Here is a 5946-nt window from a genome sequence, read left to right as displayed (position 1 = left end):
AGCAGTGGTTCTCAACTTGTGGGTCATGACTCCTTTGGGGGTCGAATGACCCTTTCATAGGAATCACCTGATTCATAACAGTAGCAAAATGACAGTTATGAAGTAGCAATGAAAATAATTTTATGGTTGGAGGGTCACCACAACATGAGGAACTGTATTAAAGGGTAGCAGCATGAGGAAGGTTGAGAACCACTGCTCTAGAGAGTCAATGCGGAAGTCATAAAATGAGCATGGAAGAACAGGGTTTTGGGGGTTCGAACGTTGAACAACATGTGAGTTGGACTCACGGCTCATGCATCTCAAGGACAGTCACCATCATCTGTCAGGTGGAGACTTGTGTATGGCTGTTACACTAACCAGCGAGCTTTCAGACGAAGCCAAAGCTGATACAAAGGACCTTCTTAAAGTGTTAAGCCAAGACATCAGTTTGAGGACTAAGGTGCACTTGACCCAAACTGGGGCATTTTCAATCACCTCATATGCATGTGAAAACTGGAAAATGAATAAGGGGGACGGTGGGAAACAGAACTGGGAAGCGAGAGTATGCAGACAAACTGTCAACATTCATACATTAGGGAGTCTGGGAGGCCAGGGCTCCCATGGAGGGAAACTTCACATTTGTGGATTGGAAATACGTCCCACTCGCATTCTCCTAAGTATAAGTTATTCCCCACGATGTCCCCCATAATAATGCCAATTTTAAGGTAATACTTGCAGGTTCATGGCTGCCATTATATACACTTGAAGGTCAACTGCTTGAAGGCTATCTGCCTAAAGGTTGTCTACTATCAAAAGCAATCAGACCCTATTGTCTGTCCCACCCTAAGTAGGGCCCACTCCCTTCTGATAAGGATCATGGATTGTTCCCTGGAGAAGAGCTCAAAGACACCTAAGGTCAAGCCAACTCAGACAACCAGGCTGCCATCTTGACTCTACAGTCCACCCATTTTGTTACGTGTGTGTCTTCCTATCACATGTATGCCCCTAGTTCATCCCCCTCCTGTAACATGTATGCCTCTTGTACAACCCCTTCCTGTTAAGTATGTGCTTACCATGGCCGGCCTGCCCGAGATTATATAAGCTTGTGAGAATACATTTCTCTCTCTCTCTCTCTCTCTCTCTGCTCCGACCTGGTTCCTGATGCAATCATGGAGGTGAGCCCTTGCATGTTTTATCTTGTCTGATGTCTCCTTAATTTATCCAATTACACAACTGCCCCTTGTACCCATTTGGTTGTGGGGAGGCTGGTGCCCCACAGAGATGGAAGAGATGGAAGAGATATTAATATCCTTGAATGTTGGTAGAGAATATTAAACATACCATAGACTGTCAGAGAATGAACAAATCTGTGGGGGAGAAGTACAGTCAGAACGCTCCTTAGAAGTGAGTAAGGCAAGACTTCATCGTGCATACTTTCGACATATTATCAAAAGCAACCAGTCCCTCGAGAAAGATTGATCATAAAGTAGAGGATCAGCAGGAAGTAGAGTCAACAATAATGAGGAAGTCCCTCAATGAGGTGGACTGACGTGCTGGCTATCCCAAGGGGCTCAAATAGCACCGACCATTAAGGATAGCACAAGATAAGGCAGTGTTTCTTTCTGTTGTACATAGGATTTCTGAGTCAGAAACAACTCAACATCAGCTAACAATAATAAGTTGCCGGGTGGCTCAAGGGTTTAGCATTCAGCTACTAACCCAAAAGTTGGCAGTTTGACCTCACCCAGCAGCTTCTTGGGAGACAGATCTGGCCATCTGCTTCTATAAACATGATAGCTAAGTGATCTGCTGCACCAGGTGGGGTCATACTGGCTTGAAATCGATTCGACAGCACCCACAACAATACTACGCATAAGACATGGAAGGTTTTGTTCACATGCTTCTTTACCATCTGCCCATTCCAAAAAGAGGTGACTCGGCAGAATATGGATGGAGTCTGTAGAATAGCATCATTGATGTCACATACAAGCAAAATTTTGCTGAGGACAATTCAACGGTGATTGCAGCAGTACATCAACATGGAGCTGCTAGAAATGCAAGTCGGATTCAGAAAAAGACCTGGAATGAGGGCTATCAATGTCAGGAAGATGTTTACTTGCATTTTATTGACTATGCAAAGACATTCACCATCGGAATCATAACAAACTACAGACAATATCACAAAGAGTAGAAATTCCAGAATATTTAACTGTGCTCATGCAGCACTTGTACATAGATTAAGAAACCGTTGTTTTCACAAAACAAAAAGATACTACAAGGTTTAAAATCATTTAAAAAATTGGGTGACATGGTTTTTACTGTCACCATACTTATTCAAACTCAGTGAGCAAGCCATCTGAGAACCTGTGCTATATGAAGAAGAATATGCAGCAGGATCGGAGGATGGCTTATAAGCAACCACCTGCAGTGTGGAGATGAACCAGCCTTGCTTACTGAAAGAGAAGAGGGCTTGAAGCACTTACTGTTGAAGATCCACGACTACAGCTTTCAGCATAGATTACAACGCAATGTAAATAAAACAGAATGTTGCTTGCTTTTTTGTTGTTTGTATTAGAGTGTATCTCAGAGATATGATGTCGATGGAGGTCACCCTCTCGAAGCTGTGTTATGTGCTTTTCTGTTTTTCAGTCTATGAAACCCGGGATTGATGAATTTATAGGGACAGTGAGTAGAATAAGATGTTCAGGGTGAGGGAGGTACAGTGGTGGTGGTGGTGGTGGTGGAAGAAAAGGGAAATGATGCCAAGGAGTCCTTGTAGAAAATGAATGCTTAGAAACTGATTGTGGTAACAATTGATATGGTATCTGTATTAATTCTCAACTAATAATAATAAAAAAGAAACCATCCTCACTACGGACCAATTGATAATATCATGATAAAAGAAGATTAAAACTTTCAAGGATTGCATTTTACTTGGATCCACAATCATTGCTCATGGCAGCAGCAATCAAGAAATCAAAACATAGACTGCATTGGGCAAATCTGCTGCCTAAGACCTCAGCACTGATTGGAGTGATTGAATCTCAACCTAAGGTCTTTGTAGTTGCTAGGTGACGGGGAAGTGCAGCAGATTTGCCCAATGCCACATGTTATTTGATTTCTTGACTGCTTCATCCATAAGCAATGATTGTGGAATGGAGAGACCTAGTCTTCCAGACCCATCTTGGGTTGACTCTTCCCCTGGGACGTGACTACTACCCCTGCGTGGAGGCCTAAGCCAGGCGAGACTATCTGCCTGGGCCCTTTGGATGTCTTCACTAACTTCAACAACCACACCAATGGCCAGGACCAACTCTTCAGAGCCACACAGGACACATGCCTGTTACATAGATCTATGTTAGAACCTAAAGCCGGCCAAAAGGTGGTAATGATGCTGAAGAAACGAGTTCAGTGTGAGCACTGGCCATAAATGGTTCAGACTCAGGAACGTGGTCCATGCTGCGCAGGCGGCTCAGCAGAGCACTCATGTCACTGACTTGGTGCCCCGCTTGTGTCTAACATTCGCCAACGTAAACCACGTGGCTTTTGCCGCCTGTGTCACCATCTTCTGGGTGAGAAGTGGAGGGCTCACCTCTGGCATCAACAAAGAGAAATGCTGAGTGTGGGTTGCCCGCCACTATGACTAGTCGCTGCTGCTGAGCCTGATCAGAGATCTGTATGAAATGAAATCCCTGCAGATGGAATAGGTTGCATGTGACTGGGCAAGGAGGAGAAGTCCCAGAAATATCATGGGCACAGTGCCACTGACAGAGAAACAGATGGCTCTACTCCTTCCTCCTTCTCTTATTCTGATCCCTAAAGACACATCCTCCCTGGCTACTGGACATAGTGAAGAACCTTGGTGCGATCCTAAGTCCTTTGAACCAGTTAGGGCTCTCTAAATCTCATCTGGCATCATTGGACGTGAAAGTCTTCTGTCCTCTGTAGGGGGCATTGCCATGGTAGCATATCCTCAGATGAGGGCAAAGACTCGTTAAGGCAGTATTGGCAACTGTTTCTAAAGGTGACCCACTAGTGGAATGGACACTCACATTAATCACAGACCAAGGCATACTGACCTTAAGGACTTGGTCATTCATTTATCAAGTGGAGGCAGGGATGAAAACATGAAGATTTATGTGGACGGCCGAGGGACTTTTGAATTTGTTATTTTCCTTTTCTAATATTGAGCGTCTCCTACATATAGTAAAAGCTTAGCAATGTTTGCCGAATGAATAAAAACAGAAAGATACCCAACCAGACAAATAAGTAAACACTAATATTCAATTTTTTAAAAAATAAGATAAAATGTTAAAGAGAAATGATGTTACTTGGAGGACTAAAGTGGGCCTGATCCAAGCCTTGGTATTTTTAATTGCCTCACTTGTGAGTGAAATAAAATCATGAATAAGGAATACTAGAGAAGAATTGGTATATTTAACTTATGGTGATGGTGATGAAGATTGTATACCCAGGGCTACCAGGATAAAAAAATTCTGTGTTGAAAGTTGTGATAGTTAGGTTTATTGTGCCAAGTAGGCCAATAGGAACATGTGGGCGGAGTTTAATCAGGTAGCAGCTTGGTTGGGGCAACCAAGATAAATGGCTGGCATCCCATCTTCCTCTTCCTCCCTGGTGATTGAACCAGCACGCTGCTGCTTGAGTTAGTGTGCTGTACTACCTGTGGGCCAAGCCATGTGGATCATTCACTAGAGCTCGAGGGTCCTGAGAGACCTGCTTTGCCATGCTGCTGGTGCATCCATAGCTTGAACGTGAGGCTGGTGGACCCTGTTGCCATGCATCGCTTGAGTTCAAGATCCCATCTGAACCTACTTCGCTAATCAGTGTCCTGATTTTGTTTCTCTAGAGAACCCTGCCTGACACAGAAGTTCAGCCAGAATGCTTCTTAGAAGTGACAATGGTAAAACTTTGTCTCATGTACTTCGGATATGAGGGGGATCAATGTGCGGAGAAGGACATCGTGCTTGGTAAAGTAAAGAGTGGGGGTGGGGAGGAAGGCCCTCAAGGAGATGAATTGACACAATTGTTGCAACAGTGGGCTCAAACATAACAATCATTGTGAGGGGAGTGCAGGGCCAGGCAATATTCTGTTATGTTGTACAGAGGGTCACTATGAGAGGAACCAGCCCAACAGTCACTAACAGTTTACCTCTGTTTATCCTTGTTAAAGAGCCCTGATGGTGCAGTGGCTAAGTCTATGGCAACTAACCAGAATGTTAGTGATTCCAACCCTCTAGCCACTCTGCGGATGACAGATGTGCAATCTATTCCCATAAAAAGGCTAGCAAAACCTATGCGGTTTCAACGACTGCCCTACAGGATCACTACAGTAGAAATGAACTTGATAGCAATAATGGGTTTGGGTTTGGGTGAGATTCCTTTCAGTGCTTCTGCCCATTTTTCATTGAATAGTGTGCTTTATTATGGTTGTTTAAACATTCTTTAAATAGCTTGGTTGCAAATTCTTTATGAGGTATGTTTAGCAAATCATTTCTCTAAGTCTTTGACTTGTCTTTTCATTTTCTTGATCCCTTTTTAAAATGATGGAAAACATTGCAAATCAAAACATATTCTTCCCTCCCTATATTACAGAACATCTTTTATTATTTAGTAGTCCTCTTTCCCAGTTCATAATAAAGATTTGGGTTTCTAAGGCCAATGATGCAAACCAATCTTGATTTCTGTTATTCATAGTATTCACTGCCATTGAGTAGATCCTATAGGGCAGGGTAGAACGATCCCTGTTGTTTTTTGAGACTGTAATTCTTTGCAGAGTAGAAAGTTCATCGTTCTCCTGGGGAGAGGCTGGTGGTGAATGGAGTGTGAACAGAGCCCTTAGTGAACCTGAGATACAGCTTCCGAGTCAGACACTTTCCAAAACCATTTTCCTGCTCGTACGTGCTAACGATTTGAAAATCCCTTCAGAGAAGTTCCCTCTCCAAACTC

The 5946-nt window shown here is 43.5% G+C and overlaps 1 pseudogene; it reads left to right on the top strand.

Annotated features, from left to right (window-relative positions):
- Positions 1 to 1148: 1148 nt before the first annotated feature.
- On the top strand, positions 1149 to 3977 carry LOC101643924 (annotated as a pseudogene).
- Positions 3978 to 5946: the final 1969 nt, after the last annotated feature.

Source organism: Echinops telfairi, unplaced genomic scaffold, assembly GCF_000313985.2.
Source record: "Echinops telfairi isolate 266 unplaced genomic scaffold, ASM31398v2 ScPeMD7_7467;HRSCAF=8505_1, whole genome shotgun sequence".
NCBI classification, from domain to species: Eukaryota; Metazoa; Chordata; class Mammalia; order Afrosoricida; family Tenrecidae; genus Echinops; species Echinops telfairi.
The sequence above is the reverse complement of the archived record's forward strand: the minus strand, read 5'-3'. Positions and strand labels throughout refer to the sequence as shown.